Source organism: Nerophis lumbriciformis, linkage group LG14 (genome assembly GCF_033978685.3).
Source record: "Nerophis lumbriciformis linkage group LG14, RoL_Nlum_v2.1, whole genome shotgun sequence".
In the NCBI taxonomy this organism is placed as follows: domain Eukaryota; kingdom Metazoa; phylum Chordata; class Actinopteri; order Syngnathiformes; family Syngnathidae; genus Nerophis; species Nerophis lumbriciformis.
The window spans coordinates 19,903,824-19,913,823 of record NC_084561.2 but is presented as its reverse complement, the minus strand read 5'-3'; positions in this window follow the sequence as shown (position 1 = coordinate 19,913,823).

The following is a 10,000-nucleotide window of genomic DNA, read 5'->3' as shown; positions in this document are numbered from 1 at the left end:
AAGGTTGTCAAGTTTTTTTAAATCACATTAATTACACTCAAATTTTGTGACTAATAATGATTAATCACAGATTATTATTTGCTGGCATACATTTTCTTAAAAAAAATACCCTATTGTTTGGATACTATTGCAATTTTGTAGTCAGAATGTCATACTGGAATGTTTTCTAATTGTTTTAATGAACTGCAAGTCCATGATTTACTCAAACCTTGATGACAGTACAGTAAGAATTAAGTGCACATTTTTTTGTTTTAAATAGAATGTGAGTGTGAATGTTGTCTGTTTATCTGTGTTGGCCCTGCGATGAGGTGGCGACTTGTCCAGGGTGTACCCCGCCTTCCGCCCGATTGTAGCTGAGATAGGCTCCAGCGCCCCCCGCGACCCTGAAGGGATTAAGCGGTAGAAAATGGATGGATGGATGGATTTCCTGTTTAACTTAGTGAAAATAAACATGGTTTCTTTACCAGGGGTATGTCCTGCTTAACTTAAAACAGAATACATTCAGTGTGCAGCTTTATGATAGACCAGGTGTCCAACTTTCATCACTATGAAAACTACTGTGACAAAAGGAGAGGTGAGGTATTTGCTTCACTCAAGCGACTGGCAACATTTCAATTGTACTTTATTTATGAAGGCGATCTCCTCTCAGTGAGTGTATTGTCTTTATGCTATTGTGTCATTCGTCATTAAATAAAAGCATCACATACACACTTATAGCTCATTAAAGTGGAATAAATGACACGCCACTTACCTCTCTTTTCAAAATGGATGTGTAATATCTTCATTGAATTATAACATGTGATCAAACTCGGGCCAACTGCACTCAGTAACCAAACAAACACGCTCACATAAATATTGCGCTTATTGCAACCATAGACAGCAAAACACTATTTTGACTTTTATACACTTTAGTTTTCTGCTGCTCTGACAAGATTCCTGCTCCGTGCGTGTTGGCGACTGCGGCGAAACTGCCGAGTCAAAACTGGCGTGTGACGTCACGATTGACCTTTCTCCTTTTACATAGCGCACCAATCCAGGAACATGAAAACAAAACAAAAATCGGCTCTGTTGGCCACTTACCTCATCAAAATACTGGACAAAGTGCGTCCCTTGACAGCTCAAGACGGAACGCATGCTTTTGTTTTTAAATATGGGATGATTTCTTTTTCAAGGGACGTTTGGCAACCCAATTTAAGGAGCATTCCTGCTCGCGGCGCCACCCTCACCCTCATGCTCATGTTTTGTTTTAAGATGCTTGTGGAAGTCGCTTCCTAGCGGTCCCACTGTCAGACACGGCAAAGGAGCCAAGCTTGCAGGTTTTAACAAGGTTTTAATAATCAATTGTTTTAATCAAAGTTCTCTCTCTGACTTTCCAGCCACGTCCGTATCCTCTCTCCCTCTCTGCTCCCGGCCGCTTACTGTTAAAGACAACAGATGATTAGATTACCACCTGTGAAATCTAATCACCTGCCAGCTGTGTCTCGCCGTCAGCACTGCCACGCCCCCGTTTGATGGTGCTCTGTCCTCAGCACCATGGACAGAGGCGGTGACCTTTGCTCCTGCAGGCAGCGCTGACCACTTCTGCCTCCACAATGCTATTTTAAACTAGATGTGCGTCGATGATAAGAAAGTTTGTCGCTGCAATACTAACTTATTACCTCGGTTTTATCTAAAGTTCCATCGAAGGTTTATTTTGAAGCGAAAGTGGGCGCAGAGCACATCGCTCTAACTATCACTGATGTGTGACATGATCGCTGCCTGTGCAATTTGCGCTGCCTTCAGGCGCGGTCAAAACATACACTTTGATTAATCATCATTAATTTATGGTAACACAATATTTCTTTTAATTAATCACATGCGTTTACGCATTTACATTGACAGCAACATTGATGCATAGCCCCCGCACAGTCCACGTTGCGCAAGGAGTTATTGCTATTATTCTTGGCTGTTTGATGTGGTTGTCATTAGAGATGTCCGATAATATCGGACTGCCGATATTATCGGCCGATAAATGCTTTAAAATGTGATATCGGAAATTATCGGTATCGGTTTCAAAAAGTAAAATGTATGACTTTTTAAAACGCCGCTGTGTACACGGACGTAGGGAGAAGTACAGAGCGCCAATAAACCTTAAAGGCACTGCCTTTGCGTGCCGGCCCAGTCACATAATATGTACGGCTTTTCACACACACAAGTGAATGCACGCATACTTGGTCAACAGCCATACAGGTCACACTGAGGGTGGCCATATAAACAACTTTAACACAGTTACAAATATGCACCACACTGTGAACCCACACCAAACAAGAATGACAAACACATTTCGGGAGAACATCCGCACCGTAACACAACATAAACACAACAGAACAAATACCCAAAACCCCTTGCAGCACTAACTCCTCCAACCCCGCCCGCCTCAACCTCCTCATGCTCTCTCAGGGAGAGCATGTCCCAAATTCCAAGCTGCTGTTTTGAGGCATGTTAAAAAAAATAATGCACTTTGTGACTTCAATAATAAATATGGCAGTGCCATGATGGCATTTTTTTCCATAATTTGAGTTAATTTATTTTGGAAAACCTTGTTACATTGTTTAATGCATCCAGCGGGCATCACAACAAAATTAGGCATAATAATGTGTAATTACACAACTGTATATATCGGTATCGGTTTATATCGGAATCTGTAATTAAGAGTTGGACAATATCGGAATATCGGATATCGGCAAAAAAGCCATTATCGGACATCTCTATTAGTCATCAATAAGATTCAATGTAATTGGCTCAAGCAACGTACATTCAAAGAGGGGCTGATTTTTTTTTTTAAACGCACAAAAGTTGATTGACCATAGTCCCACAACAGGCGTTGTCTCTTTAGTCGAGAGATGTGTCGGTCAAAAGTTCAGAGTTCAGAGTTCATTACGTAACCAAATTTACATCAATGATATGAAAAAACTATGCACGTCTGACAAAAATGGACACGGGTGATCATTTCGAGTCTACAATTAATCCAATGCACCGTACTCTCGCACAGCAACTCCAGCTGCAATCCGTTTGGATAGCATGCATGTTTTCCGTATGTGGGAGGGGTAGACCGAAAATAATTCGTAAGCCGCAGTTATATACCGGTATGAAAATATTTTGTAAAAGTTTATTTACATACCGTTATTGTTTCCAAACAGTGCCTGTCACAAGGCAGTAAAACGGCTGGTCAAACAAAACAGAAGTCATTGTCATAGACCCACTAGCTGCAAAGGCTAGCTCTCCAATCAGATAAACAGACTCAATAACTCCACGGTGACGTTTTGGTGAATTGGCAAAACTGGAACAACACAAAAAAAATGCCACTATAAATTAATAATACGGACACAGACACTCGTACACGTGTTAGAATATTAGCTAGTGCTAATTACGCTAGCATGATTGCATTACGATAGCACGTACTGTACAAATATGCATGAAAACCCTCCTACAGACATCACACATGGGACGGTTTAGTAAGTATGAATTGTTTTAGTTATATTGTAAAACTTACAAACGTTGCTTGGAGCGATGAATGAAGAATTCCAGAAACGTGTTGGTCGAATACTTGCGGTTCAAGGAACAAAAAAAGGAAGTAGTAGAGCAAATTCGTCCAAAAGATAGCGCCACAGCACAAACAATAACACACCTTTTCAGTGTCTGTGTCGGTGTAACATGAAAACTATTTGTTGAATACAGAACATTATGGCCGTTAACGAAGAAAAATCCATAATTCAGCTGCACCGTTTAATAAGCCACAGGTTTCAAAGCGTTAGGAAAAGTAGCTGCTTATGGTCCGGAAAATACAGTAATAATTGTATCATTTCAGACAGTTTCATATTGTTAATACGTATTGTTTCAGTTCATTTCCACTTTAGTCTGACAATGCACATTTAAATCAGTCAAGCCAGAATTACGTCCTTGATAGAATAAACCAAATGTTTTTGGGGCGGTATAGCTCGGTTGGTAGAGTGGCCGTGCCAGCAACTTGAGGGTTCCATGTTTGATCCCCGCTTCCGCCATCCTAGTCACTGCCGTTGTGTCCTTGGGCAAGACAGTTTACCCACCTGCTCCCGTTGCCACCCACACTGGTTTAAATGTAACTTAGATATGGGGTTTCACTATGTAAAAGTGCTTTGAGTCACTAGAGAAAAGCGCTATATAAATATAATTCACTTCACTTTTTGATTTCCCGTTTTGTGAAAACTCGAAAAAATATTTTTATTTGTTGCTTGTGTGTTTCAGAGTTAGCGTTTCTGTGCTGTCAGATCCGAGAGCACATTTGTTTCCTCAGACTATTTGGGATAATTGTGTCTTGAAAACAAATCCAAGGCGAGCACATTGAGTCATCTTAGCGGAACGTGTTTGTGCCTTTCTAACAGACGGCTTGCTCAACCGGTTTTAAAAGATCAAAAACAACTCGTCGTGCTCCTTGTGACCGGGCGATGCACCTTGTGTTTTTCTGAAAGAGGTACTCCCGGTTGGCCTTTAAAGGCGGGCACTCTGCCAGGAGAAGGGAGAAAAACAGAGCCATCAAGTTTCCTCTCTTAGGAGAAAGGAGGCGATGCAGAGAAGAATCAGCAGCTGAGGGGAAAAAAGCCTGTTTTGTTGCCCTCTGACATGCCAGCAGCAGGAGCTCCTCTGAAGTAGCACTGAGCTGTGAGCCCGTGGGTGGAGGTCCGGGATGGATGTGACGAGCCCGATTCCACCGAGTCACATCCACACACCAAAGGTCTGATCTCGGAATCAACAAGTCTGCACGTGCACATGCGGAAAAACACCTTAGGCATTATTATTAATATTGTTATTTTTAGCAACACTGAACTGGTTTCCTTCCTTATCCAGTGGAGATTCTAGCTTCAATGGCGCCCCGTGCCTTATACTGTACCTCCTTTTTTTACACCCCACCGTTCCTTTGATCCTAAACCTCAGTCAAACTAAACTAAACTCTGCGTTTTTTATGTTTGTTTTTTTTGACTAAGTACGACTGCAAAATGGGGCCAAAGAAAGTTGCGAGTGCCAGCACTTTGATAAAGAAGGTGAGAAACACGAAATAACTCATATTTAGTACAGCAAAGTATGATGCCCCCTATCGCCAACAAGAGTCTTCAATAAAGGTAACAGTGATGTTATTTGTTAGTCATTTATAAGTATGCTTTCTGCAAGTAAACATTAATTATGCTCTTTAAAATCTGTTTTGTCTTCATATTTAATTAAACTAAAGTACAAACCCCATTACCATATGAGTTGGGAAATTGTGTTAGATGTAAATATAAACGGAATACAATGATTTGCAAATCCTTTTCAACCCATATTCAATTGAATGCACTACAAAGACAAGATATTTGATGTTCAAACTCATAAATTTTTATTTTTTTTTGCAAATAATAATTAACTTAGAATTTTATGGCTGCAACATGTGCCAAAGTAATTGGGAAAGGGCATGTTCACCACTGTGTTGCATCACTTTTTCTTTTAACAACACTCAATAAACGATTGGGAACCGAGGAAACTAATTGTTGAAGCTTTGAAAGTGGAATTCTTTTACATTCTTGTTTTATGTAGAGCTTCAGTCGTTCAACTGTCCGGGGTCTCCGCTGTCATATTTTACGCTTCATAATGCGCCACACATTTTCGATGGGAGACAGGTCTGGACTGCAGACGGGGCCAGGAAAGTACCCACACTCTTTTCTTACAAAGCCACGCTGTTGTAACACGTGCTGAATGTGGCTTGGCATTGTCTTGCTGAAATAAGCAGGGGCGTCCATGAAAAAGACGGCGCTTAGATGGCAGCATATGTTGTTCCAAAACCTGTATGTACCTTTCAGCATTAATGGTGCCTTCACAGATGTGTAAGTTACCCATGCCTTGGGCACTAATGCACCCCCATACCATCACAGATGCTGGCTTTTGAACTTTGCGTCGATAACAGCCTTTGGTCCGGATGACACGATGTCAAATATTTTCAAAAACAATTTGAAATGTGGACTCGTCAGACCACTGAACACTTTTCCACTTTGCATGAGTCCATCTTAGATGAGCTCGGGCCCAGAGAAGCCGGCGGCGTTTCGGGATGTTGTTGATTTTGCTTTGCATAGTAGAGCTTTAACTTGCACTTACAGATGTAGCGACGAACTGTATTTAGTGACAGTGGTTTTCTGAAGTGTTCCTGAGCCCATGTGGTGATATCCTTTAGAGATTGATGTCGGTTTTTGATACAGTGCCGTCTGAGGGATCGAAGGTCACGGCCATTCAATGTTGGTTTCCGGCCATTCCGCTTACGTGGAGTGATTTCTCCAGATTCTCTGAACCTTTTGATGATATTATGGACCATAGATGTTGAAATCCCTAAATTTCTTGCAATTGCATTTTGAGAAATGTTGTTCTTAATCACGCAGTTGTGGACAAAGGGGTGTACCTCTCCCCATCCTTTCTTGTGAAAGACTGAGCATTTTTTGGGAAGCTGTTTTTATCCCCAATCATGGCACCCACCTGTTCCCAATTAGCCTGCACACCTGTGGGATGTTCCAAATAAGTGTTTGATGAGCATTCCTCAACTTTATCAGTATTTATTGCCACCTTTCCCAACTTCTTTGTCACGTGTTGCTGGCATCAAATTCTAAAGTTGGGGACGGCGTGGCGAAGTTGGTAGAGTGGCCGTGCCAGCAATCGGAGGGTTGCTGGTTACTGGGGTTCAATCCCCACCTTCTACCATCCTAGTCACATCCGTTGTGTCCTTGGGCAAGACACTTCAACCCTTGCTCCTGATGGCTGCTGGTTAGCGCCTTGCATGGCAGCTCCCGCCATCAGTGTGTATGGGTGAATGTGGAAATACTGTCAAAGCGCTTTGAGTACCTTGAAGGTAGAAAAGCGCTATACAAGTATAATCATTTATTTAAAGTTAATGATTATTTGCAAAAAAAAAAATGTTTATCAGTTTGAACATCAAATATGTTGTCTTTGTAGCATATTCAACTGAATATGGGTTGAAAATGATTTGCAAGTCATTGTATTCCGTTTATATTTACATCTAACACAATTTCCCAACTCATATGGAAATGATTGTCACACACACACGGTGTGGCAAAATTATTCTCTGCATTTGACCCATCACTTTGACACATAATTTTTGGTGATTTAACCCCCAATTCCAACCCTTGATACTGAGTGCCAAGCAGGGAGGTAATGGGTCCCATTTTTTATGCGTGCGTGCGTGTGTGTTACGGACAGCAACGCCCTGTCTGTCGGAGAGAAAGACAAGCATTATTGACCTACAGTTAACAACTAAGTTATTTCACTTTACCTTTTTCTGTGTTGAAGCAGCAAAAAAGGACATTATGTCAAATGAAGAGTTTCTGTCTCTGATAGTTGATATAATAATGTAACTGCATCATAAAGCCTACATGAACTCCATAATGTTCAGGGATTAATAGTCTCTCCTATTGTACAATTTTTTAAACTATAGTTAAAAGTTAAAGTTAAAGTACCAATGATTGTCACACACACACACACGAGGTGTGGCGAAATTATTCTCTGCATTTGACCCATCACCCTTGATCACCCCCTGGGAGGTGAGACGAGCAGTGAGCAGCAGCAGTGGCCGCGTCCGGGAATAATTTTTGGTGATTTAACCCCCAATTCCAACCCTTGATGCTGAGTGCCAAGCAGAGAGGTAATGGGTCCCATTTTTTTATAGTCTTTGGTATGACTCGGCCGGGGTTTGAACTCATGACCTACCAATCTCAGGGCGGACACTCTAACCACTAGGCCACTAAGTAGTATTTGTGGGTGTCTGAAACGGTTGAATTGGATTTACAGTGGAATCTCCTCGTTCTACAAACTTTTAGATTTACGAAGCACAGACCGAATAGAAAATATGATTCTTTGTCTGAGCCTTGTCTCAGTTTACGAACGTTTCATCCACCCATCGTGTGCCTCGCAGGGCAGCCATTTTGTGCCAGGCAGCACATCCATTGTGGGTGGGCTGATCGATCCTCAGCGGTCATTCAGTCAACAGAACCGCTACTGTGCTAATTGCAACTTTGAGTGCTTTTTAAGTGTGTTTTTAGCCTTTTCATAGTATTTTTCTAGTTTTGCTAGCGCAATATGAGTCCAAAGAAAGCAATAGACAAGCGTTGTGTGGTTTGAAACATTCCGGATGTATCCACTGCGTTGTCAAAACTGCTTTTCCCCTCTATTTCTCTTTTCCGCTGCATGCAAGGACAAGATAAAATGGATGTATCTTTTATTCCTGATCATTGTAGCGTCCTGGCTGTTAAAGTTGAGGAGTTTTGTAATTCTAGACTGTGAGTGCACAACAGTGCTAGTGACTGTGTGTGTACGTGTCGGCAGGGCGGCTGAAATGAGGACAGATCTGGTCGTTGTTGTCTTGACTGTCAACTAACAGAAAGTTGATCCATCCCACCCTTGTTATGTTTGTTGATATATTGTGCTCAAAGTGTACAACCTTTTACTTAAGTATGGACTTTGTCGAGGCTGTAACCATTATTCATATTTACATTATTTCTAATGAAGAAATGTGCTACAATATACTTATATATTGTATAATATAATATACTTGCTACACATATCACATATCCTGAATAAGTGAGTAAATGAGCGCTGAACACACATAAAAAATATGTATTTTTTTTAACCCACTTATCATTGTGGTGCCCACTAGATAATGCCACAGTGGGCAATTGTCCTCGTGGGTCGTATCAAAGCAGCCACTGATCCGGAGTCTCACTCTAGGTCAGTTCACCCGCAACCCTAATAAGGACAAGCGCTATAGAACAGGGGTTCTTAACCTTTTTGACCTCGGGACCCGACTTTTTCACTACAGAGGGGGCTGGGGCTCACTCAAATATTAACACTGAATTAGTAATCTTACTATTGATTTTAATCATATTCAATAATGATATCTAACCTTTTTACAGTTTGAAGAGGTTAGCCTTGTCAAACGATAGGAAACCATGTGTTAGTCACAAAGTTTATTATCAAGGCTTAGGTCAGGCTTATTATAAAAATAAATACTAATGACTTCAAAAGAAGGGACTCTTAAAAACTGACGAAAAATAGGTTTACATACATGCAGTGCTAAAATATATATATATATATATATATATATATATATATATATATATATATATATATATATATATGTATATATATATATATATATATATATATATATGTATATATATATATATATATATATATATATGGGAAAAATTCGATTCGAATTTGAATCGCAATTCTCATGTTGTGCGATTCAGAATCAATTCTCATTTTTTAAAAACGTTTTTTATTTTTTTATTTATTTATTTTAAAAAAAGAAATGTAATTAATCAATCCAACAAAACAATACACAGCAATATCATAACAATGCAATCCAATTCCAAAACCAAACCCGACCCAGCAACACTCAGAATTGCAATAAACAGAGCAATTGAGAGGAGACACAAACACGACACAGAACAAACCAAAAGTAGTGAAACAAAAATGAATATTATCAACAACAGTATCAATATTAGTTACAATTTCAATTTAAAAATCCCTCATTGACATTATCATTAGACATTTATAAAAAAAAATTAAAAAATTAAGAACAATAGTGTCACAGTGGCTTACACTCGCATCGCATCTCATCAAAATAAGTCATATTTTTGGTTAATTTAATAGTTAAAACAAATTTACATTATTGCAATCAGTTGATAAAACATTGTCCTTTACAATTAGAAAAGCTTTTTACAAAAATCTACTACTCTGCTTGCATGGCAGCAGACTGGGATAGATCCTGCTGAAATCCTATGTATTGAATGAATAGAGAATCGTTTTGAATCGGGAAAAAATCGTTTTTGAATCGAGAATCGTGTTGAATAAAAAAAAAAATCGATTTTGAATCGAATCGTGACCCCAAGAATCGATATTGAATCAAATCGTGGGACACCCAAAGATGTATTTTTTTTTACAAACATAT